This window comes from Meles meles, chromosome 9, assembly GCF_922984935.1.
Source record: "Meles meles chromosome 9, mMelMel3.1 paternal haplotype, whole genome shotgun sequence".
Taxonomy (NCBI): domain Eukaryota; kingdom Metazoa; phylum Chordata; class Mammalia; order Carnivora; family Mustelidae; genus Meles; species Meles meles.
Window position 1 is genome coordinate 114,328,220 of NC_060074.1, and position 26,370 is coordinate 114,354,589.

Below are 26,370 nucleotides of genomic sequence, written 5' to 3' on the forward strand. Positions count from 1 at the left end.
GCCCAATGAGGTGAAATCCAGCAAACACCAAGGGCAGACATCCAGGGGGTGTCCAGCTGGTCCATACTCATCCTGCTTCCTCTTGTTCCTCCAGACCCTCCAAAGGATTCCACTCAATAAAGGACTAAGATGTGCTCTCCAGCCTGCTGTGTCTAATGCTTCTACAAGGCATGGTCATTACTGACATGCTCACCATGAGTTTCAACCCTGGAGTCAGGTGTTCCAGAAGGTTCTACTTTAGAAGTTTTGAAAACAGAGTATTAGAGACTTTAGTGTTTATATTCATATTCCTTCTCATCATTGTTTTATCTTTTTATTATAAAATAGAACGATCATACAAGAAACTGTAAAGAATGGTATAATGAATATCATTTATTCACCACCAGCTTTGGTTAGTTTCATTATGGTGCCTATTATCTTCGGATTTTTAAGAAATGATCTTGGGCCATGCATATCCCTGCCTGAGGTATAGTAACCTCTGTGAATGTGGTGTTTGTGTCAAATAGCAAAAAACAACTTTTCTGCATGTATTACTATCCTGGAAAAATAAAGAATTAGTTTTCAATAAAGTAATAAAATTAAATATTAATATTAAATAATTAATGTTAAATAAATAGTGTGATACTCTATTATTTACATTTACTTTTTATATTTACTTGGATATTTTTGGATACATGATAATTTTAAATATGTTCATAAATATATTAGGTTGAAATTTTTTTTTCCCCATTTTATTTATTTTTTCAGCGTAACAGTATTCATTGTTTTTGCACAACACCCAGTGCTCCATGCAAAACGTGCCCTCCCCATTACCCACCACCTGTTCCCCCAACCTCCCACCCCTGACCCTTCAAAACCCTCAGGTTGTTTTCCAGAGTTCATAGTCTCTTATGGTTCGCCTCCCCTTCCAAAATTTTTTTTTTTAATAAACATATAATGTATTTTTATCCCCAGGGGTACAGGTCTGTGAATCGCCAGGTTTACACACTTCACAGCACTCACGATAGCACATACCCTCCCCAATGTCCATAGTCCCCTCCCCCTCTCCCAATCCCACCTCCCCCCAGGTTGAAATTTTTTAAATCCCCATTTTTATTGGCTTAAAACAGAATATTGACATTTACCTATAGGTCAAATAGCTCTAGTTAATTAATTCTAAATAACTTTATATTGTACTATACTTATATAAATATTGGTATACCATTTATACATCTTAATGCTGATGCATTTAGGGTATATCTAATTATCTCCCATTCTGCTTTAATAACAGTTTTTATATATGTAAACTGGGAGACATTATACAAGATTATTCCAGAACTGTGCTATCCAATGCAACATCAGAAGATTCATATGGCTAGTTTAATTAATTAAAATCAAATAAAACAAATAATCCAGATCCTTGGTCAAACTAACAGCCACATGTAAAGTGCTCAATAGCACCATGTCGCTAGTGGCTATCATAAGGGATAGCACAGAACATTTTCACATCGCAGAAGGTACTACTAGACAGTGCTTTTCAAAGAATTAACTTTTGTTTTTCTTGATATCCTCATTCTATCCATCGCTTGTCTTTTAACTTTTAATTCATTCCTTTCACTTTTTCCTCTTAGTTTAATCTTTTTTTTTTTCTTCTTGAGTTTTGATCTTTAGTTTATTTATATGCTTCATGGCTAATATAGCATTTAAGACTATTTCTAGATACTATTAAGTGGTATCCCACACATCTTTACATAGCATCATTTAAACTATTTTATGATTATTTGATATTTTACTCATTTAATAAATGTTAATTAAGTGCCTATTATGAGATGGGTGTCTTGCTCTGGGTGCTGATATGGATTTGGAAGGGAAAGACAAACTCCTGCCATCTAGAGCCTGTGTTCTACTGACCCAAGGACCTCCGTGTCTCCTGTTAGGTATAAATATCATGGGGAAACAACGTAGCAAAACAAGGGTAATGGGAGCTCTGGGTTCAGGAGATCAGAGTATGAAGTTGTGACATTAAGGCACAGATTTGAAAGAAGTATGAAGGTGAGCCAAATATAGACAAAGAGCATTCCAACCAGAGGAAACAATAGGTGCTAAGGCCTGAAAAGATGGCCACATTTGAATACCAGCCAGGAAACAAAAGAAAGAATGGGGAAGGGGAGATTCTTTAGAGTCTTGTGGCTTTCTTTAAGGCTTTCAGTTTTTACTCCAAGCAAAATAAAGAACCATTGGAAATTTTGAGCAAAGGAGTAATGAGATTTAATTTTCAAAGAAAATTGACTATAAAGGGTAGAAAATTAAAAGTAGCAAAGCCAGAAACTGGTAGTCAGTCAAGAAAGAGTGGCTGGTGGCTTAGACTAGGATTGTAGTAGTCAACACGATGATAAAATTCTAATTTATTTTGATAGAGTAGCCAACAGGCTTTCTGAAGATTGGATATGGAATATGTAAGAAATAATAATTCATAAAGATTCCAGGTTTAGGGTCTGAGACTCTAGAAGGGGAGGGTTATCATGAACTGAGATTGGAAATCTAAAGGTAGACGGGGGTGGAAGGATGATCAGCAGCTTAGTTGGTGGCAGGTTAGGCTTGAGATGTTTCTTAGACATCCACATGGAACAGATAAGAGTCTGTGACCTGAGAACTGTCTAACTGGAGATAAAATGTGGCAGTTATCAGGTTGAAGGTAGTAATTAAAGACATGCAAAGCATGAGATGACCAGTTGGAGATAGGGAAGAGAAGCAGTTCAATGGACACCTTTTGAATGCCACATAGGAAGAGTTTAGAGAGAAGAGAAGGAAGGAGCTGAGGAGCTTGAAGAGTCTGGTGAGAGCGAACAAAATGTTTAAAAGACAAGCAGAGAAAGTTTTTCAGTGAGATGAGTGGTGCATCAGATGCTGCCAACAGCAAGTAAAGGAGAATTGGGAATTGACCACTGGGTTTAACTGTGTGGAGGTCGTTTTGCAAGAATTCTGCTCTAATATTGTCTCATTTCTACCATCTCTTCTTTGATCCATGATTTATTAAGAAGTTATGTTGTGTTTTTCTTTTTTTTATCTGAACACATGGCTCTTTTAAAGTTTTTTAAATCAGCTTACTACATAATTTTATGTCAGGAAAAATAAAATATGACATAAACAGAGAAGGAGATAAATCATAAGAGGCCCTTAACAATAGGAAACAAACTGATGGCTGTTGAAGATGAGAAGGTGGTGGAATGGGGTAATTGGGTGATGGGAATTAAGGAGGGCACTTGATGTGATGAGCACTGGTTGTTATATGCAACTGATGAGTCTCTAAATTCTTCCTCTGAAACTAATAACACATTGTATGTTAATTAAATTGATTTTAAATTTAAAAATTAAAAAAATTATATTGATCAAAGGAAATGGTCTATAAGATACCTTAAAAACAATTATTTAATATTTTGGGGGACTTTGCAATGAGAATATGGTTTAATGCAGTCAGAGTTTGCTAAAAAAAAAAGAAGCTGCATTCTCACATTGTTGAGGTGGAATAGTTCAAAATATTTTTTTAATTTTTTTTAGATTTTATTTTTTCAGTGTTCTAAAATGCATTGTTTATTCACCACATCCAGTGCTCCAGGCAATATGTGCCCTCCTTTGGCTCAACACCAGGCTCACCCAACCCCCCACCACCACCCCTCCAAAACCCTCATTTTGTTTCTCAGAATCCAAAGTCTCTCATGGTTTGTCCTCCTCTCCTATCCCCCACCCATTTCCCCCAACTCACTTCTCCTTTCCTTCTCCCAATATCCTGTTATTCCTTATGCTCCACAAGTAAGTGAAACCAAATGATAACTGACTTTCTCTGCTTGACTTATTTCAGTAAGCAAGCTGTGATCACCAAGAAAACATGGTACTGGCACAAAAACAGACACATAGACCAGTGGAACAGAGTAGAGAGCCCAGATATGGACCCGCAACCCTATGGTCAAATAATCTTCACCAAAGCAGGAAAAAATATCGAGTGGAAAAAAGACAGTCTCTTCAATAAATGGTGCTGGGAAAATTGGACAGCTATGTATAGAAGAATAAAACTCGGCCATTCTCTTACACCATACACAAAGATAATCTCAAAATGGATAAAAGACTCATGATGAGGTAGGAATCAATCAAAATTCTACAGGAGAGCATAGGCAGTAACCTTTTGACGTCAGTCACAGCAACTTCTTTCAAGACATGTCTCCAAAGGCAAAGGAAACAAAAGCAGAAATGAACTTTTGGGATGTCATCAAGATCAAAAGCTTCTGCACAGCAAAGGAAACAGTCAACAACACAAAAAGGCAACCCACGGAATGGGAGAAGATATTTGCAAATGACACTACAGACAAATATCCAAGATCTATAAAGAACTCCTCAAATTCAACACTCAAAAAACAGATAATCATGTCAAAAAAATGGGCAGAAGACATGAACAGACACTTCTCCAAAGAAAACATACAGATGGCTAACAGACACATGAAAAAATGTTCATCATCATTAGCCATCAGGGAAATTCAAATAAAAACCACTTTGAGATACCACCTTACACCAAAATTAACATGACAATAAACAAAAAGTGTTGGAGAGGATGTGGAGAAAGGGGAACCCTTTTACACTGTTGGTAGGACTGTTTTGGTGCAGCCACTTTGGAAAACAGTGTGGAGATTCCTTAAGAAATAAAAATAGAGGGGCACCTGGGTGGCTCAGTGGGTTAAAGTCTCTGCCTTTGGCTCAGGTCATGATCTCAGGGTCCTGGGATCGAGCCCCACATCGGGCTCTCTGCTCAGCAGGGAGCCTGCTTCCCCCGTCTCTCTCTGCCTGCCTCTCTGCCTACTTGTGATCTCTGTCTGTCAAATAAATAAATAAAATATTTGAAAAAAAAAGAAATAAAAATATAGCTACCCTATGACCCTGCAATTACACTATTGGGTATTTACCTCAAAGATACAGAGGTAGTGAAAAGAAGGGCCACCTGTATGTACCCCAATGTTCATAGAAGCAATGGCCACAGTCAAGAAGTTGTGAAAAGAGCCAAGATGTCCTTCAACAGATGAATGGATAAAGAAGATATAGTCCATGTATACAATGGAGTATTATGCCTCCATCAGAAAGGATGAATACTGAAATTTGTATCTGAATTGTGTTTTAAGACAATTCTATAATTTTGCAACTTTTCATCCATGAAGTAATTCAATTACTGAGAGATTTAAGTTAGAATTTCTCACTATGATTTTGGATTTGTAATATAAATTAGTGGACACAAGTTCAGAATTGTTATATTTTTCTGAGTATTTATTTTCCTTTGCCATCTAGCAAACTTCTCTATCTTTGTGTTTTTCCCTTAATATGTATTTTGCTGATATTGATATCACTATGCAATTTTTTGTTGGTATTTTACTTGAATATATTTGTCCATGTTTTTACTTTTAAACATTTCTTTGTTTTTACGTTTTAGGTTTGTCTCTTATAACTACCACATAGTTAGATTTTGTTTTAATATAAAGTTTAGACATTGTTTTTAACTAGAAGTCCTATTCAATTTATTTTGTAACTGTTCTTATGATATTATATTTATTCTTACTTTGAGCTATTTTCCCTGGAATTTCTGTGATTCTTTCTCTGTCCCTCTTTTTTACCTACTAAATTAATGAAGTTTTTATGTTATTTTATAATTACTATAGTATTTATAAATGTTATTTTTGGGGTTTTTTTTGGTGGTCACACTGAAACTTTGAAGATATATATTTCATTTCAATTATACATTTCAATATACATTTCAAGATGTCTAAAGTTGATCTGTAATTTCTACTTTCAATTAGAAAAATGGAAGAACTTTAAAACCTATCTTGAAGCTGGTTATTCATCTCTTCCACTTCTCATGTTCTTCTTACTTAATATTTTCCCATTCTACCCTTGTTTTAATGGTTATATTTTATTAGATATTTCTTATTTGGATCACTTTCTTTTTTCTCTATTTCCTTATTTATCTACTTTTTATTTCAAGATTTATTTTTTTCATATATTTTATTAGTTCTTTCAGTCTGTTGATGGTTAACTTTTTTTGTTGTTTTTAAGAAAAGTCTTTCATTTTCAACTACTCATAATCACTGTGTGGATACTACCTTCTGGTTTCTGATATTATAGAAGTAAGTCTGTAAGTCAAGCAGTCATTTTGTTATAGAGACAGCTTTTTGTTTTTTTTTGTTTTTTTAATTGTGTGTTGTGACTTCATTACAGTGTCTTAGCCTTAGTTTATTCTCAGACATCCTGCTTGGGGCTCAATGTAATTCCCACATATTCAGAGGAAAAGTCTGGGAGTGAGCTGCTGGGGGAAAGACCACTACACTTGAAAACCAAGTCCTGGCCTCTGCATTACACCATGAGTTCACACCGTGAACTCACTGTTGTAGTCATTGCTGTTCTACTTCATAAATCTCTTTTACCTTAATATTGCAGTCAACTGCTTCAACCACTCTTTCTTTTTTAACCACTCTTGAAAACAGTGTGGAGGTTCCTCAAAAAGTTAAAAATAGAACTACCCTATAGCCCAGCAATTGCTCTACTAGGTATTTATCCAAAGGACACAAAAATAGTGACTTGAAGAGGTACCCCAATGTTTATAGCAGCAATGTCCACAATAGCCAAACTGTGAAAGAACCCCAGATGTCCACTGACAGATGAATGGATAAAAAAGATACACACACACACACACACACAAACACACACAATGGAATAGTACTCAGCCATCAAAAAAGTGAAATCTTGCCATTTGTGATTGTATGGTTGGAACTAGAAGATATTAAGCTAAGTGAAATAAGTCAGTCCTTATCCAATGGCATTCACAGAGTGTTTTGTTGTTAGACGCTCTAGCAGACATTTGAAATTTTGTGATAAATCACCTTTAACTGAAACTGGGGAAAACAGCCAAATGTATAGGTTGATGTGGGTGCTTGAAAGGAAGGTACCCATCAGAAAGCAAAAATTCTTTTTTTTTAAGACAGAAAATTGTAATGTATTTTTTAAAATATAATTTCATTGTTCACAAATGACATGAATACACTCCCATAGTTTATTTCTTTCTCCCAAATTTAGTATACAGAAATGTACGTCAGTGATATATGTTGTGCAGTAGCACATTAATTATTTAAATACTCTTTGTGAAGTTATACATAGAACTATAAATAGCTCGGAGCACCACAGGGGAAGAGAAGGAAAACTGAGTGGGAAGAAATCTGAGAGGGAGACAAACCATGAGAGACTCTGGACTCTGGGAAAAAAACAGAGGTTACAGAAGGGGCGGTGGAGGGTGGCGGTAACCAGGTAATGGCTATTAGAGAGTGCATGTGTGGTGATGAGCACTGAGTGTTGTATGCAATTGATGAATAATTGAACAGTACATCAAAAACTAATGACACAATATGTGGGCTAATTGAACATAATAAAATAAAACAAAAACATGTTCAAATTCATGGTTAATACATATTTCGAAATAAACTATATTTAGAAGACTTGAGTAGCAAATTTATAACATAACAATGCAATTGAGCTGTGGACCTATATATAAGGAGAAAAAGAAAGTTTTATAGTTCTGTGGATGACTTCACAAAACAAAATTCCTTTCAACTTCCATCTTAAAAGACAAATATCTTCTAAAGCTCTCATCCTCATCTAGCTACTGTTTCTTGCTTGCTCTTTATGGCACATTTCTTATTTATATATATTTAAGCAAACTGTCTTTACCTCTAAGTCTTCAATCCATTCTTTATTCTTTTTCAACCAGGTTTCTTCTGCCTCCACCTAAAAAATTCTGCTGTTCTCAAGGCTATGGATGACTTGTAAGATGGAAACAGCAGGGACCTCCCTGACTGCATAGTCCCACACTTTACTGAGCAGCATATAGCAGTTGAGTCCTTCAGGAAACATTCTTTTCTCTTGGACACCATGTTTCCACAGTCTATTACAAAGTCTTGTCCTTCTCAACCTCACTCACAACTTTTCTATCTATCCCTTATACATCATGTTCTCTGGGCCTAATCTCATGCTCTTCCATATTCTTTTTCTTCACAGTCCATGTGATCACTTTTGCTAATGCAACTTCAAATCCAATTTCTTGCCAATAATGCCCAGACTTATATTTATCACCCAGTCTTCACCTCTAAGCTCCTGAGTGAACATATTAAAATATTACCGCATACCTGTCTCTCCATCAAATATTTCAGAGACATCTACTACTGTCTTTGTCTTATGTTTACTACTGCTTGGATCACCCTATGTCCTGATGTGTGCCTAATGGCACAGAATAATTATTAATAATGCCCCTTTCATACTGAAAAGTGCCCTAGTGGATGGTAACTTATATGGTCACCCTAATCACTGTTTCCCTATAATCCTTCTATAGACAGCAGACAATGAAAGCTTCCTTAGTGTAAACCAGATCATTACACTATCTTACATTAAATCCTTCAGGGAGTCTATAGTGCCTACAATAAAATTGGTCCTCTATCCAAGAGAGTCTAAAGCACCTCTTGATTTGAGTTCTAACTACATATCCAGTCTCATCTCATGCCTTCTTTCCATTGCTCATTGCTACCAGTCACCCTTGTCTTCAGATTCTAAACTCACTGAACTGTTCTTTCCCTTGTGGCCCTTGGGACAGGCCTTTTGGTGGGATCTTTTCTAACATGGTTGGTTTTTCACTGCTCAAATATCAGTACAAGTGCCACCTTCTCAGAGAAGTTTTCCTGATCTCCTTCTCTAAAATAGGATTCTATTTATCTTTTTTTTAAAATCTCAGCCATTTACAAGTATCTCTATAATGTTTATCATAATCTGTGTTTGTGTATTTCATATTCCTTAGTTGGTCTTTCATCAAGATATATAGTCCAAGAGGACTAGGTCACTGTATCCCAAGGCCTAATTCAAGGTCTAGAACAGTTTCTGTGAATAGAAAAATAAAGAAAGGGAAGTGCCAAGCCAGATGGGGAAGAGTCCAAAGACATTTCACAGGAGATAACCCTGACAAGCTCAACAGGACCAGACAATTTACCCAGGTGGACACAAACAGAAGGACATTCCTATCAGATAAGATGGTGTGTATAAGGAAGAGAGGCATGAGACTTTGAAGAACAGGGAGTGGGAAGATATGGCAGGAGTGATCATACTTTAAAAGAACAATAAGCTGAAGCTAGACTATAGATGTCTTTGAATGCCCAGTTAAGCATCTGGATACATCCTATAGACATGGAATATTGCTAAAAAACTTTACTTGTGCTCTGAAAATTAAAGTCAAAATTAACCTCTAATCACCAAGCCATCCAAATGGAAAAAAAAAAAAAAAAAAAAAAAAAAAAAAAAGAAGGAAGGAAAGGCAAAAGAAAGAAAAGAAAATCACCAATCACAGAACAAAAACTAGAGGGCTGTTGACACTACCTAATTTTAAGATGTACTATAAAGATACATTAATCATGACAGTGTGGCTCATTTCATTACTTAGTGAAAGAATAGATGGATAGGGCAATGGAACACAAGAGAGGGCCCAGAAATAGACCCACATGAATACAATCAACTGATCTTTGACAAAGGAACAAAAGCAATTCAATGGAAAAATGGTAGTCTTTTCAACAGAAGGTGCTAGAAAAACTGGATATCCACAAGCAAAAACAAAAATAAGGGGCACCTGGGTGGCTCAGTGGGTTAAAGCCTCTGCCTTTGGCTCAGGTCATGATCCCAGGGCCTTGGGATCAAGCCCCACATAGGGCTCTCTGCTCAGCAAGAAGCCTGCTTCCCTTTCTCTCTCTCTGCCTGCCTCTCTGCTTGCTTGTGATCTCTGTCTGTCAAAAAAAATAAATAAAATCTTAAAAATAAATAAAACTAGACAAAGTCTTTTCATTTTTCACAAAATTAACTACACATGGACCATAGGCCTAAATATAAGTTGTATAACTATAAAACTCATAGACTATAACATAGGAGAAAACCTAGGTGACCTTAGGTTTGGTGATGACTTTATTTTTAAGATTTTATTTATTTATTTATTTGACAGACAGAGATCACAAGTAGGCAGAGAGGCAGGCAGAGAGAGAGGAGGAAGCAGGCTCCCTGCTGAGCCAAGAGCCAAATGCAGGGTCTGGATCCCAGGACTCTAAGATCATGACTTGAGCTGAAGGCAGAGGCTTAACCCCTGAGCCACCCAGGCACCCCAATGGTGTTGATTTTTTAGGTACAACATCAAAAGAACAACCCCTAAAAGAAAAAAAAAAAAGTTCTAATCTGGACTTCAATAAAAATAAAAAAAATTGTATCTATAAAAGATATGGTTAAGGGAATGCAAAGATAAACAGTTGCTGGGAGAAATGTCTTGCAAAACACATATCTGTTAAAGGACTCCTATTCAAAACATACAAAGAACTCTTAAAACTCAAAAATAAGAAAACAGCACAATAAAAATGTGGGCTAAAGACCTTAACAGATGCCTCACCAAAGAAGCTAAACAGATGTGAAATAGCATTCAAAAGTATTAGTGAAATGCAAATAGAAACAATGCACCACTGCTATTCACCTATTAGAGTGGCCAAATCTAAAACATTGACAACACCAAATACTGGTGAAATGTGGAACAAGAATTCTTATTCAGTGTTGGTTGGGATGCAAAAGGATGTACAGTTACTTTGGATGACACTAGAAATTTCGTTGTAAAGCTGAACATAGTCTTAACATATCCTTCAGTAACTGCACTCCTTGGTATTTACTCAAAAGAGCTGAAAACATATTCACACAAAAACCTGCAAATAAATTTTTATGTCAGCTTTATTCATAATTGCCAAAACTTAGTAGCAGCCAAAATGTCCTTCAATATACAGATGGATAAACAAATTGAGGTACATCCATACAACAGATTTTTCAACAATAAAAATAAATGAAATATCACACCATGAAAAGACAAGAAGGAATCTTTAATATATATTGGCAAGTGAAAAAGCCAGTCTGAAAAACCTAAACAGTGTATAATTCCAAATATATGACACTACAAAAATGCAAAAGTGCAAAAATTGAAAAAAATGTAGTGTTTATTAGGGTTTCAGAAGGAAGGAGGGAAAGATAAATAGGTAGAGCACAGAGGATTTTTAGAATATTTTTAAAAAGACTTTATTTATTTGTCAGGGAGAGAGAGAGTGGTACAGAGCACAAACAGGGGGAGCAGCAGGCAAAGGAAGAAGCAGGCTCCCCACTAAGCAGGGAGCCCCACGGGGGAGTCAATCCCAGAACCCAGGGATCATGACCTGAGCAGAAGGCAGATGCCTAACTAACCCAGGTCCTGGACATTATGAACATTGTACAGGTTAAGGATTAGGGTTTTTAGGGTTTTTAATATTGTAAATGGTGGGTACATGAAATTATATATTGGTCAAAATCTATAACTATATAACTTTAAAACACAAGTAGATGATGGGGATTAAGAAGTATACTTGCAGGGAGAGGAGTCAAGATGGTGGAGAAGTAGCAGGCTGAGACTACATCAGGTAGCAGGAGATCAGCTCAATAGCTTATCTAAACATTGCAAACACCTACAAATGCAACAGGAGATCAAAGAGAAGAAGAACAGCAATTCTAGAAACAGAAAATCAACCACTTTCTGAAAGGTAGGACTGGGCAGAAAAGTGAATCCAAAACGACGGGAAGATAGACTGCGGGGGGAGGGGCTGGCTCCCGGCAAGCGGCAGAGCAACAGAGCACAAAATCAGGACTTTTCAAAGTCTGTTCCACTGAGGGACATTGCTCCAGAGGCTAAACCGGGGTGAAGCCCATGCAGGGTCAGCGTGGTCCCAGGTCCTGCAGGGTCACAGAAGGATCGGGGGTGTCGGAGTGTCACAGAGCTTGCAGGTATTAGAAGAGTGAAGCTGGCTACAGAGACAGCTGAGGACTGAACTCTCAGCTCGGGGTTACCTTGAACTGGTCGCGGGCTGGGTGAGCTCGGAGTTCGGCTAGAGGCTAGGGATACGGGAGTGATTGGGTGCTGTCCTCTGGGGGCGCACTGAGGAGTGGCGCCCCGGGCTCTCGGCTCCTCTGGGCCAGAGACTAGGAGGCCGCCATTTTCATTCCCGTACTCCAGAACTCGATGGAAAGCGTTCAGGGAACAAAAGCTCCCAAAACCGAACCCGAGCAGGTTACTAAATCCGGCCGCCGGTAAGGGCGGTGCAATTCCGCCTCGGGCAAAGACACTTGAGAGTCACTACAACAGGCCCCTCCCCCAGAAGATCAACAAAATATCCAGCCAGGACGAAGTGCATCTTCAAGGAAAGCAGGTTCAATTCCTAAGACAGCAGCAGAATTCCAGAGGAGGAGAAAGCAAAGCACGGATCTCATGGCTCTCCCCATGATTCTTTAGTCTTGAAGTTAATTCCATTTTTTTTCTATTTTTTTTTCTTTCTTTTTTCTTCTTCTGCTAAATTTTTTAAAACTTTTACCCTTTCCTTTTTTAACGTTTTTTGACTAGTTTATCTAATATATATATATTTTCGTTCTTTTTTATATTTTTTCTTTATTTGTTTTATCTTTTTAATTTTTTCTTTTCTTTTTTTTCTGAACCTCTTTTTATTCCCTTTGTCACCCCAAAATTTCGGGTCTCTTCTAATTTGGTGACAGCACATTTTTCTGGGGTCTTTGCCACACTTTCAGTATTTTATTTGATCCTTCATATCCTCTTATCTAGACAAAATGACAAGCGGAAAAAATCACCACAAACAAAAGAACAAGAGGCAGTACCAAAGGTTAGGGACCTAATCAACACAGACATTGGTAATATGTTAGATCTAGAGTTCAGAATGATGATTCTGAAGGTCTAGCCAGGATCAAAAAAAGCATGGAAGATATTAGAGAAAACCTCTCTGGAAATATAAAAGCCCTTTCTGGAGAAATTAAAGAACTAAAATCTAACAAAGTTGAAATAAAAAAAGCTATTAATGAGGTGCAGTCAAAAATGGAGGCTCTCACTGCTAGGATAAATAAGGCAGAAGAAAGAATTAGTGATATAGAAGACCAAATGACAGGGAATAAAGAAGCAGAGCAAAAGAGGGACAAACAGCTACTGGACCACAAGGGGAGAATTCGAGAGATAAATGACACCATAAGATGAAACAACATTAGAATAATTGGGATTCCAGAAGAAGAAGAAAGAGAGAGGGGAGCAGAAGGTCTATTGGAGAGAATTATTGGAGAGAATTTCCCTAATATGGCAAAGGGAACAAGCATCAAAATCTAGGAGGTGCAGAGAACCCCCCTCAAAATCAACAAGAATAGGCCCACACCCCTTCACCTAATAGTAAAATTTACAAGTCTTAGTGACAAAGAGAAAGTCCTGAAAGCAGCCTGGGAAAAGAAGTTTGTAACATACAATGGTAAAAATATTAGATTGGCAGCAGACTTATCCACAGAGACCTGGCAGGCCAGAAAGAGTTGGCATGATATATTCAGAGCACTAAACGAGAAAAACATGCTGCCAAGGATACTCTATCCAGCTAGGCTATCATTGAAAATAGAAGGAGAGATAAAAAGCTTCTAGGACAAACAAAAACTGAAAGAATTTGCAAACACCAAACCATCTCTACCAGAAATATTGAAAGTGGTCCTCTAAGCAAAGAGAGAGCCTAAAAGTAGTAGATCAGAAAGGTACAGAGACACTCTACAGTAATAGTCACTGTAAAGGCAATATAATGGCACTAAATTCATATCTCTAAAGAGTTACCCTGAATGTTAATGGGCTAAATGCCCCAATCAAAAGACACAGGGTATCAGAATGGATAAAGAAACAAAACCCATCTATATGTTGCATATAAGAAACTCATTTTAGACGTGAAGACACCTCCAGATTTAAAGTGGGGGGGTGGAAAACAATTTACCATGCTAATGGGCATCAGAAGAATGCTGGGGTGACAATCCTTATATCATATCAATTAGATTTTAAGCCAAAGACTATAATAAGAGATGAGGAAGGACACTATATCCTACTCAAAGGGTCTGTCCAACAAGAAGATCTAACAATTTTAAATATCTATGACCCTAACGTGGGAACAAACAACTATATCAACCAATTAATAACAAAATCAAAGAAACACATCAACAATAATACAATAATAGTAGGGGACTTTCACACTCCGCTCACTGAAATGGACAGATCATTGAAGCAAAAGATCAACAAGGAAATAAAGGCCTTTAATGACACACTGGACCAGATGGACATCACAGATATATTCAGAACATTTCATCCCAAAGCAAATAAATACACCTTCTTCTCTAGTGCACATGGAACATTCTCCGGAATAGATCACATCCTAGGTCACAAATCAGGTCTCAACCAGTACCAAAAGATTAGGATCATTCCCTGCATATTTTCAGACCACAATGCTCTGAAGCTAGAACTCAATCACAAGAGGAAAGCTGGAAAGAACCCAAATACATGGAGACTAAGAGAATCCTTCCATAGAATGAATGGGTTAACCTGGAAATTAAAGAAGAATTGGAAAAGTTCATGGAAAGAAATGGCAATGAAAACACTATGGTTCAAAATCTGTAGGACACAGCAAAGGCAGTCCTGAGAGGAAAATATATAGCGGTACAAGCCTTTCTCAAGAAACAAGAAAGGTATCAAGTACACAACCTAACCCTACATGTAAAGGAGCTTGAGAAAGAACAAGAAAGAAACCCTAAACCCAGCAGGAGAAGAGAAATCATGAAGATCAGAGCAGAAATCAATGAAATAGTAACCAAAAAAACAATAGAAAAAATCAATGATACTAGGAGCTGGTTCTTTGAAAGAATCAATAAGATTGATGAACCCTTGGCCAGACTCATCAAAAAGAAAAGAGAAAGGACCCAAATCAATAAAATCATGAATGAAAGAGGAGAGATCACAACTAACACCAAAGAAATACAGACAATTATAAGAACATACTATGAGCAACTCTACGCCAACAAATTGGACAATCTGGAAGAAATGGATGCATTCTTAGAGACATATAAACTACCACAACTGAACCAGGAAGACATAGAAAACCTGAACAGGCCCATAACCAGTAAGGAGATTGAAACAGTCATCAAAAATCTCCAAACAAACAAAAGCCCAGGGCCAGACAGCTTCCCAGGGGAATTCTACCAAACATTTAAAGAAGAACTAATTCCTATTCTCCTGAAACTGTTCCAAAAAAATAAAAATGGAAGGAAAACTGGAAAACTTGCAAACTCATTTTATGAGGCCAGCATCACCTTGATCCCAAAACTAGACAAGGATCCCACCAAAAATGACAACTACTGACCAATATCCTTGATGAACACAGATGCAAAAATTCTCACCAAAATACTAGCCAATATGATTCAACAGTACATTAAAAGGATTATTCACCACGATCAAGTGAGATTTATTCCAGGGCTGCAGGGTTGGTTCAACATCCGCAAATCAATCAATGTGATAGAACACAGTAATAAAAGAAAGAACAAAAACCATATGATACTCTCAATAGATGCTGAAAAAGCATTTGACAAAGTACAGCATCCCTTCCTGATCAAAACTCTTCAAAGTGTAGGGATAGAGGGCACATACCTCAATATCATCAAAGCCATCTATGAAAATCCCACTGCAAATATCATTCTCAATGGAGAAAAACTGAAAGCTTTTCCATTAAGGTCAGGAACATGGCAGGGATGTCCATTATCACCACTGATATTCAACATGGTACTAGAAGTCCTAGCCTCAACAATCAGACAACAAAAAGAAATTAAAGGCATCCAAATTGGCAAAGAAGAAGTCAAGTATCACTCTTCACAGATGATATGATACTATATGTAGAAAACCCAAAAGACTCCACTCCAAAACTTCTAGAACTTTTACAGGAATTCAGTAAAGTGTCAGGATATAAAATCAATGCACAGAAATCAGTTTCATTTCTGCACACCAACAACAAGACAGAAGAAAGAGAAATTAAAGAGTCAATCCCATTTACAGTTGCACCCAAAGCTATAAGATATTTATGAATAAACGTAACCAAAGAGGCTAAAAATCTATATGCAGAAAACTACAAATAACTCATGAAAGAAATTGAGGAAGACACAAAGAAATGGAAAAATATTCCATGCTCTTGGATTGGAAGAATAAATATTGTGAAAATCTCTATGCTACCTAAAGCAATCTACACATTTAATGCAATCCCTATCAAAATACCATCCATTTTTTTCAAGGAAATGGAACAAATAATCCTAAAATTTATATGGAACCAGAAAAGACCTCGAATAGCCAAAGGAATATTGAAAAAGAAAGCCAAAGTTGGTGGCATCTCAATTCCGGACTTCAAGCTCTATTACAAAGCTGTCATCATCAAGACAGCATGGTACTGGTACAAAAACAGACACATGGATCAATGAAACAGAATAGAGAGCACAGAAATAGACCCTCAACTCTATGGTCAACTAATCTTCGACAAAGCAGGAAAGAATGGCCAATTGTAAAAAGACAGCCTCTTCAATAAATGGTGCTGGGAAAATTGGACAGCCACACACAGAAAAATGAAATTCCTTACACCACACACGAAAATAGACTCAAAATGGATGAAGGACCTCAAGGAATCCATCAAAATCCTTGAGGAGAATGCAGGCAGCAACCTCTTCGACCTCAGCCGCAGCAACATCTTCCTAGGAACATTGGCAAAGGCAAGGGAAGCAAGGGCAAAAATGACCTATTGTGATTTCATCAAGATCAAAATCTTTTGCACAGCAAAGGAAACAGTTAACAAAACCAAAAGACAATTGACAGAATGGGAGAAGATATTTGCAAACGACATATCAGATAATGGGCTAATATCCAAAATCTATAAGGAACTTAGCAAACTCCACACCCAAAGTACAAACAATCCAAACATGAAATGGGCAGAGGACATGAACAGACGTTTCTGCAAAGAAGACATCCAGGTGGCCAACAGACACATGAAAAAGTGCTCCACGTCACTCGGCATCAGGGAAATACAAATCAAAACCACAATGAGATATCTCCTCACACCAGTCAGAATGGCTAAAATTAACAAGTCAGGAAATGACAGATGCTGGCGAGGATGTGGAGAAAGGGGAACCCTCCTCCATTGTTGGTGGGAATGCAAGCTGGTGCAACAAACAGCATGGAGGTTCCTCAAAATGTTGAAAATAGAACTACCCTATGACCCAGCAATTGCTACTGGATATTTACCCTAAATATACTAATGTAGTGATCTGAAGGGGCACGTGTACCCGAATGTTTATAGCAGCAATGTCTACAATAGCCAAACCATGGAAAGAACCTAGATGTCCATCAACAGATGAATGGATAAAGAAGATTTGGTATATATACACAATGTAATACTATGCAGCCATCAAAAGAAATAAAATAGTGCAATTTGCGATGACGTGGTTGAAACTAGAGGGTATCATGCTTAGTGAAATAAGTCAATCGGAGAAAGACAACTATCCTATGATCTCCCTGATATGAGGACGTGGAGATGCAACATGGGGGGGGGGGTTAAGGGAGTAGGAGAAGAATAAATGAAACAAGATGGGATTGGGAGGGAGACAAACTGTAAGTGACTCTTAATCTTACAAAAGAAACTGAGGGTTGCTGGGGGGAGGGGCTTGGGAGAGGGGGGTGGGGTTATGGACATTGGGGAGGGTATGTGCTATGGTGAGTGCTGTGAAGTGTGTAAACCTGGCAATTCACAGACCTGTACCCCTGGGGATAAAAATACATTATATGTTTATAAAAAAATAAGAAATAAATAAAAAATTTTTAAAAAAAGAAGTGTACTTGCAATGGGCACCAGGTATTGTATAGAAGTATTGAATCACTATATGGTGTACCTGAAACTAATATAACACTGTATGTTAACTAAGTGGAATTCAAATAAAGAGTCAAAATTAAAACACAAAGAGTGAAACTTAATGTAAACTATAGACTTAAGGTTATAATAATATATCACTATTCTGTTTATCAATTGTAAGAAATGTACTCTACTAATGCAAGATACTAATAATGGTGGAAACTGAAGGAGAAAGGATATACAGGAGCTCAGTAAACAAACAAATAAGCAAACAAAAAACTTGATCATTTTTGCTGTAAACCTCAAATTGTTCTTAAAAAAGTTAAGTCTATTACTTTTTAAAAAATAACTGATAGTCCTCATAATTCTTGCATTCAGATAGAAATGCTGATGTATTCCCACTGTATTATTCTATCATTATTTTCTTTGTTCAAGTTTCATTAACTGTAAGAAGATACATTTGAGGAAAGATATGTTGATTTTGCTTTTCTTGCACCTCCCCAATACCTATTCAAAGTCCTGAGGAGCTGACTGCATTGAGTTAAGACCTAAGCCATAATTTAACAATAATGAAAATTTGAAATAAGCTCATATTCTCTTGGATACAAAGGCATTTTAACCTTACAGTGGATGAAACTTTTGAGTTATCCAATATCCAGTGAACATTTATTCCAGCTCATTGAAGTTGAATATCCAGAGGACTCGCTGAATTAATTTGTGTTGGAATGATATTTTTAAGAGAGTCCATTGTAAATTCTAAGTCATAAGGATTATCTTGGCACTTCAGACAAGAAAACTGAATGATATTGTGAATGCAGCATTTAATTCCTTAAAGGATAAGCAGAATGCCTTTGTCTTCTTATGTTTCCTGTGTATCAGCATACTATAGGGGATTCTTTTTGTTGTTGTTGTTACAGATTTTATTTATTTATTTGACAGAGAGAGAGAGATCACAAGTAGGCAGAGAGAGGCAGAGAGAGGAAGGGAAGCAGGTTTCCTGCCTAGCAGAGAGCCTGATGTGGGGCTTGATCCCAGGACTCTGGGATCATAACCTGAGCCGACGGCAGAGGCTTTAATCCATTGAGCCACCCAGGTGCCCACTATAGGGGATTCTTAAATAAACCACATTCAGGAACAGGACAGAGATCACTAGACCTGAAGGTACCTTCAGAGGCCATTTACTTCATCTTCCACATCTCCATTGTTATTAAAATCACCAATGCTTATTAAATCTAGACCATGACATTGTACACCTTTCTTGTGGTTGAGGGAATCATGTGACTAATGTTTAGCCAACGGGTTATGAAAAAAAAGTGATATGGGGTACCTCTAGGTTTGGCCTGTTAAATTCTTATATGAGAATTTCCCTATGTGCCCAGTGTTTCCTTATTTACACAGTAGAATATAAGATTCCTAAGTATGCAGAACTGATGCAGCAACAGAGTGAGGGGAAGTTGGACTTCAGGGTCCAACATCCTGAAGGGAAGGCAAGCTCTTTAAGGGAAGTCTGACAGCCTGGAGACTGTATTCTTTATGTGGCACTGGATGAATGGAGGAGTAGTCCAGCAGAAAATAAAGAAAAAATCAGTCACTCCAAAGATCTTTTGGAGACTTCTGAGAATGGAGAAAAAAAAATAGAGCCAAGATTTGCCAAACAAACCAAGACCCTAAAAAGCATTGAAGTACAGAGCCTACACTTAAGGAATTTACTGATTCTTAAGCTGTAGTATAAGAAGATAAAAAGGTTAGCAGAAAATAGCGAAAAAGAAGAAGAGCCAAAAAAAAAAAAAAAAAAAAAAAAACTGAAGAATCTTATCTGGAACTCTTGGTGGAATTTATCCTAGCAGTGAGGGTACACTGGAAAACCAGGCCTTGCATAGACTGAAAGCCAGGCTCATGAATGCTCAGGTGTCTACTGGATTGAAACAATCTGCTTCTACTCTAACCACCTGTCAGAGGATAGACTGAACTATACCTCCGGAAAGATGACATCATCTATAGTCTTTTAATATATAATAATTTCTGGTACATAGGGGCTGACTTCCACTTTAACACTATGAGACTAAAAATCAATCAAACAGAAAAAAAAACAAAAACAGACCAAGTAAAAACCAACATTGGGGATATAACAATGGACCATACACCAAAAAATACAGTATAACCTTAGCCCTAACCAAATAATATACCCAAGAAAATAGATTAAATGGGGAATTAACTAGAGGACTGAAATATATCAAAACAAATAAAAATGGAATTTCTAAAATTGATGGATAAAAAATGAAATTAAAAACTCAGTAGGTTAACCAAAGCTGAGGGAATGGATGAGAATTTTCCAAAACAGATGAAAAATATGACAGATTTTGGGTGCTTGGGTAGCTCAGTTGGTTGGGCGACTGCCTTTGGCTCAGGTCATGACCCTGGAGTCCTGGGACTGAGTCCCACATCAGGCTCCCAGCTCCATGGGGAGTCTGCTTCTCCCTCTGACCTCTCCTTTCATGCTCTCCCTCTCTCTCTCTCAAATAAATAAATAAAATCTTTAAAGAAAAAAAAAGAAAATACAACAGATTTAAGAAGGGTTATGAATGTCATTGTAATATTTTACTATTGATGCTATAACAAATTATCATAAAACCAATGGCTTAAAACAACTCACATTTATCATCTCATAATTCTGCAGGCTGGAAGTCTAGGTGGGTTCACCTGGTTCCTCTGCTTAGTCTCACAAGGCCGAAATCCAGGTGTTGACCAGCCTGAGCTTGTATCTAAGTTCATTAAGTTATCTGTAAAACTCACTCCTTTGTGGCTGTAGAGCTGAGGTCTCCAGTTCCCATGGCTATCAGCTGGGATTCTCTTATAACTCTTTAAAATCAAATGAATTTTATAGACCTGTACCCCTGAAGCAAATAATACATTATATGTTAATTTAAACAATGACAAAAAAAGAAAACAAACCACAACAAATGAATTCCCCATCCTATTGTTCCCTACTCTTCAAACAAGCCCCAGCTCAGCAGGTCCCCCTCACTCCTTAAGTATGAGATTGTGTAAGATACAATGTTGCTAAATTTCTGCCACTGCATAACAAGGATTTCCCTTATTCCAGTTTCTAGTAACATGTCTCTTGCCTTCTGGGCCCTCACCTGTAGTATCCTCCAAGTACAGATCTCTATTTATAGTCTGTTCACTGCCATTCAAGCTTTTTCTGATACGAGGCAGGACTTTTTTTTTTTTTTTTAATTTAATTTTTTTTTTTCAGCATAACAGTATTCATTGTTTTTGGAGGCAGGACTTTTTAAAAAATTCTCCTCATTTACTTCAGAAGTGTCCATATATAACACTATACAAAATAATCTAGGATTTTTCTATCATGTTTCTCAAAATTCATCCAGCCTCCACCCACTGCCTGTTTCTAAAACCACTTTCACCATTTTGAAAGATATAGAAGTTGAGGGAGTGTCAAGTACCAGAAATAGCAAAGGCAGGAAACTACAAAGGTCTTAAAGGTTTCCAAGGATAGTCAACTGTCTCATTCCATTCGCTGGAGTGTCCACCAGGAAGCAGGTGATTGGGCAAAAACATAGCAGAGAACTGGGAAAGCTCTGGTAAGGTATTTATAGCCTCTTCTGCAGGCAATGAGGGGGCACCAGAAAACTTGCCAAGTCTAATAAGAAGGCAATTTTGAACAGATCAAGAAAAAAGAAAAGAAAAAGCTTTTTGGGACAATCCAAATGAAGAATATGTAAAATTTCTGAGTTTAACAGGCCAAGAGGCAGAGTGACATAACAGAAAGAATAATAAATTCTGGGTTTAAACTCAGCATCTATGGGTTCAGTGAGTTGAGGCCAACTCCTTAATGCTTCTGAGATCCATTGTATTTATCTGTTACAATGGGGCATATCTACATTGGAGACTGGCTTATTATTATTATTATTATTATTATTATTATTATTATTATTATTCCTAACAGGAATAAACTGCTAGGTCTGTATGCATAAGAACAGAGATAGGACAAATCAGCCATAAGAAACAGAAGAGCCACCAGGCAAATAAAACTCAATTAAAGAGTAACTGCTTAATGTAGTGTATGGGTCAAATCTCAATTTACCACCTTGACTTAAAAATGAAGGGTTTAATAGCATGTGTAGGACCCCTTGTGCACCATTCAAGTCATCTTAGCCCTATTGTACCCCAGCCACTCCAACAATGACTAGGGGCGTGCAGCTTAGGGCAGCTTCACACAGATGCTACTTGAAAACACCTTACCCACAATCTCTGTTTTGGACCTCTCCCTTACTATCTTGGGAGTTTCTGGTGTCACAGCTTCCCAGCTGAGGGGCATATGTACATCTCATTCTCGGTGCTTGCTTAAACCAGAGATGCCACATTGGGCCACACCCTTCCTCAAGAGGGGTCAAGAGCTGAAAAAGAAATATTTCCTTGGGATCCTGTACTAGTGATCATCAATCCCATATGCATCTTTGTCTTGCCTTTCTTCTTTGAGACACTCCTCTACCTCCTTTTTTCCCACTTCTGACCTCTAGGATCATGTCCTAAATAACCTGCCTGCATGCAAGACTGCATTTATAGCTCCTGTTGTCCTGAGAAACCAAGCTAGGAAAACAGGAGGCAAAGTGCAGCTGACCCTTGAACAAAGTGAGGGTCAAGAGTGCTGATCAATGGAAAATCCACCTGTAACTTTTGACTCCCCAGAAACTTAATTACTAATAGTCTATGGTTGATCAGAGAAGCCTTACTGATAACACAGATAATTAACACATATTTTATGTTTTATACACATAATGTTTAATACACACTGTGTATTACTTATAATAAAGTAAGCTAGAAAGAAAGATGTTATTAAGAAAATGATAAGGAAAATACATTTATAATACTATACTCAAATTATTGAAAAAATCCACATGGAAAAAGACTCATGGAGTTCAAACCCATGTTGCTAAAGGGTCAACTATACTTACAGAAAGGCTGGGTTAGTCAGTAGGGGGCATGAATATCAAGGAATCACAGAACCAGAGTAGTGGAGACCAATGCAGGGAGTCCACATGCCAGTGTGGTCCTGGGGAAATGCAAATATTTCAATGTGGTAATACACTCAGCTCAGGTACTGTGGGTATACTATTCCTGTCCTGAACTTAACTGTATAAACTCCAGCTGGCCAAGACATTCTCATCCCTGTTTTGTATTCCGTGGTCTAAGACAGAAAAAACACTAGCAACAGTGCAAGGTCTAGGCCCATTTGCTCATGGTTCTCATGGTGGATTTATCACTGATATTCTGGATGTCCTTTCACTAGCTGACTAATGAGGCCTACCCTCCTCATCCCACCCACCAACTCTCTCTCTCTCTCACCTTGCTATTGTCTTCATGGCAAGTGTTGTCTGAAATGCCCTTTTAAATTTATTTTCGTACTCACTGCTTAAACTCCACCGTGAAGGCAATACACCATTATTTACCAGTGACTCCCCAGAACTTAGAGAGTAACTTGCCATAGGGGTACTCAACAAAAATTTGTTGAATGAGTGAACATTCTACTCATTGGACTCAAGTTCTGAATTTTCAGGCTGATCACCAGGTTCTAGACAGTGGGGAATTCACCAAGCCAAGGCCACATGTCTGGTGGGCAGCAGGCCTTCTCTCCACTTTGCCAAGCCTGTCTTTCTTAGTTTGCTTCACCACCTGGTTCTCAGATCTATAGGTGTGAGAGTTGAGAAACTGAGACAGGGCATGCAAAAGGTCAAGCACAGTCCTTGGTATCTTCTGTGCGCCAGAGACCAGCTACTCTGATGGCTGAGACTTCAGGCAGCATTCTGAGGACATGGAGGTGACTTGGGAGGCACTGAAACCTCTCCAGAGATTTCTGAAGTCCCATCCCATTGACAGTTGCCCTCTCTACTCAACCAGAAATCTGCCCTGTGTGTCAGAACTGCATGTTCTCTGGCATTTTCCCATTTCTTTTCTTTCTGTAAATGGGAAACGAAGTATAAAAATTTGTGCACAGCCTACTGCCTTCATCACAGCTCTGTGGAGAGATGTTGGCATTTAAATGCCAGACAGCCTGGTGATGTCAGGATGAGGTCACCCTCAGGCTTGTCTTGGGGTCAGGGGAAGGGGAAGGGGCCTGCTTTGGTTTCTGATTTAGTAAGAGGATTGCTTCTAGCCAAAAGCAAGGCCAGTGAGGTCAGTGCTGAACACACACAGTTCCACTGAGAAATAAAAGGGCCAGATGGTTATTACACTGTGTGTTTCTTGTAAAAGGAAAAAAAAAAAAATCTGGAGGTGACTGTAGCCGAAGCTGCTCATCAGGAGAGAGGCAGAGCTCATGAAGGCAACCCAGGCTTGGCTCTACACCAGAGGGCAGTTTCCTTGTGAGGAGTTTGATAGTTTGAAATGTGGTCCAAAACATGCCCACAGATCCCCATGGCCACTTGGCTGGGGGCAGAGGCCACAGGGTTGGAGGGAGACACTGCCACACTGTGGAAATGAAAAACACACACCACCCTATCTCAGATTCCTTAGCTTCCTATTTTAATGTTTCAGAAAGCCCTGGAAAGGGCAGCTGATGACAGGCCTGGTGGCTGATTGGCCAGAGTGATGTGAGTTCGACGGCACTCTGCCATTTACAGGCTGCAAGATGTGAGCAAGTCCCAGTCATTCTCCTGTTTTCTCAGTGGTACATATGGACTAGAAAAATTCATCCTCCTGTAACTGGATTAAATGGGATATCTTACTTAAGTCACCTGTTGCTCTCAGATGTCCAACAGTGAGTCCTTCCTCCTTTAGACCTGGAGTTCACTGAAGAGGTACTGGGCAGCCCTGAAGGACGTTGTATCTTCCCTTACACAGAAGATGGATTAGTGAGAAGCCCACAAGCTAAGGTGTGTAAACCATTTAAATGATGCTCCAGTACTGCTTATCTCATTTATCATGAGCATATCCATCACCATGAGCTCATCCATGCTGACATGGCCCTCGTAAGGACCGGCATGGCATTGTCACTCTAGTTCCATGTTAATTAACTGGGCTGTTATTCCAAAGTGTTAATGCCCAGAACTGTAATTCAATCAAGTAAATAACATTTCAAGCAGTTAATAAAAGCAATGAAATTTGTAACTACCCATAAATGTGATTTCATAAATTAAGACAAGCCTAAGCAGTCGGTGGTCTGTCCTTGTCACCCAAGTGTCAGACAATCAGCATTACTAATGAGGCATGGGAAGCTGTTGAGAATTCTTTCCACCATATGTTTTTTTGTTTTGTTTTGTTTTGTTTTGTTTTGTTTTAAACAAATCGTGTTTCTTTTTGCCTCTTCTCCTACTCATTAACTTTCAAAATGTGTTTTTCTTAAGCTCCACCTTTGGGGAAATAGCCATTCTCGCCCACTGATGCTGCTTGTGAATTCAGTCTTATTATGAACTGAGACTCCAAACACCATCCAGCTTGTTATAACTTTTTAATACCTTCAGTTTTTCCATAACAATTTATTTTCCAAAACTGAAAGCAATTACGGTGCTAGGTCCCTGCAGGGTTTTCAGCATGTAGGTGAGAGCATTACATCAGGAGAGGTGGTTACTTTCTCCAGTGGATTTTCAGACTTTGGCAGGCTGCTTCCTTCAACCTGCATTTTACAGTCTCCATTACCCCCTCTGCCAGCTCCAAGCCGGGTTCATAGACTCACTGGTGGCTTATATGCCACCTCCGATCTCAGAATATTCATGTCCACTGTTGTCCATGAACCTGGGTATGTGTGTATCCCAGCTATTCATAGTTTTTCTTTGGTGCCACAACTGAGTGTGAAGGGCATCTGCCAGACACAGGATGCATGCCCTTACTCCCAGCTCCTCTTCCTCACCCCAGCTGAGCACTGGGAACCAGTAGGAGCTGCCTCCTCCCACCAACCTTGGATTTGCAGAGGGTCATAAGAGCACCATTAGGTTTGCATATTGGTACCTCCTGCTTCCACATGAGCCTGTGGCACATTTTGGAGTAAACTGAGGGGCAATGAGGTGCAGAGTAACACAAACCAGTGTTCAGTAAGAGGGCTAGAACAGTATGGGGTACTGGGAAGACCACCTGCAGGGAGTAGAGGGCTCAGGTTCCAGCCTAGAGCCGTGACATTGCTCACTTCTCCATTTCACTGTCTCCTTACCCACTCACAGCCCACTGTCCACCCACCCACTCACTCAGCCACTCCCCAGCACTCCATGCCTCCATCCTCTTGCTCACACATTTACCATCCACTCTTGCTTACTCACCACCTGCTCTCATACACTCAGACACTCACACAGCATACACTTGTACCACCCACCACCTCCCTGACCCACCCACACACATTAGCTCTGGCGGTTGTCCTCCCCTATGACCCCAACCACCCACATGGGGTTTCCCCAGCTCTCTCACTACTGGGCTGATCATCACCCTTGGCCCTCTCAGGACAGGATGTTGACAGGACTGTGGGAGGTAGAGATGAGTCAGCCCTATGGAGAGGGGCTTCCTGCAGGTAAAAGATAAGACAAGGCAGCAGCGTATCATG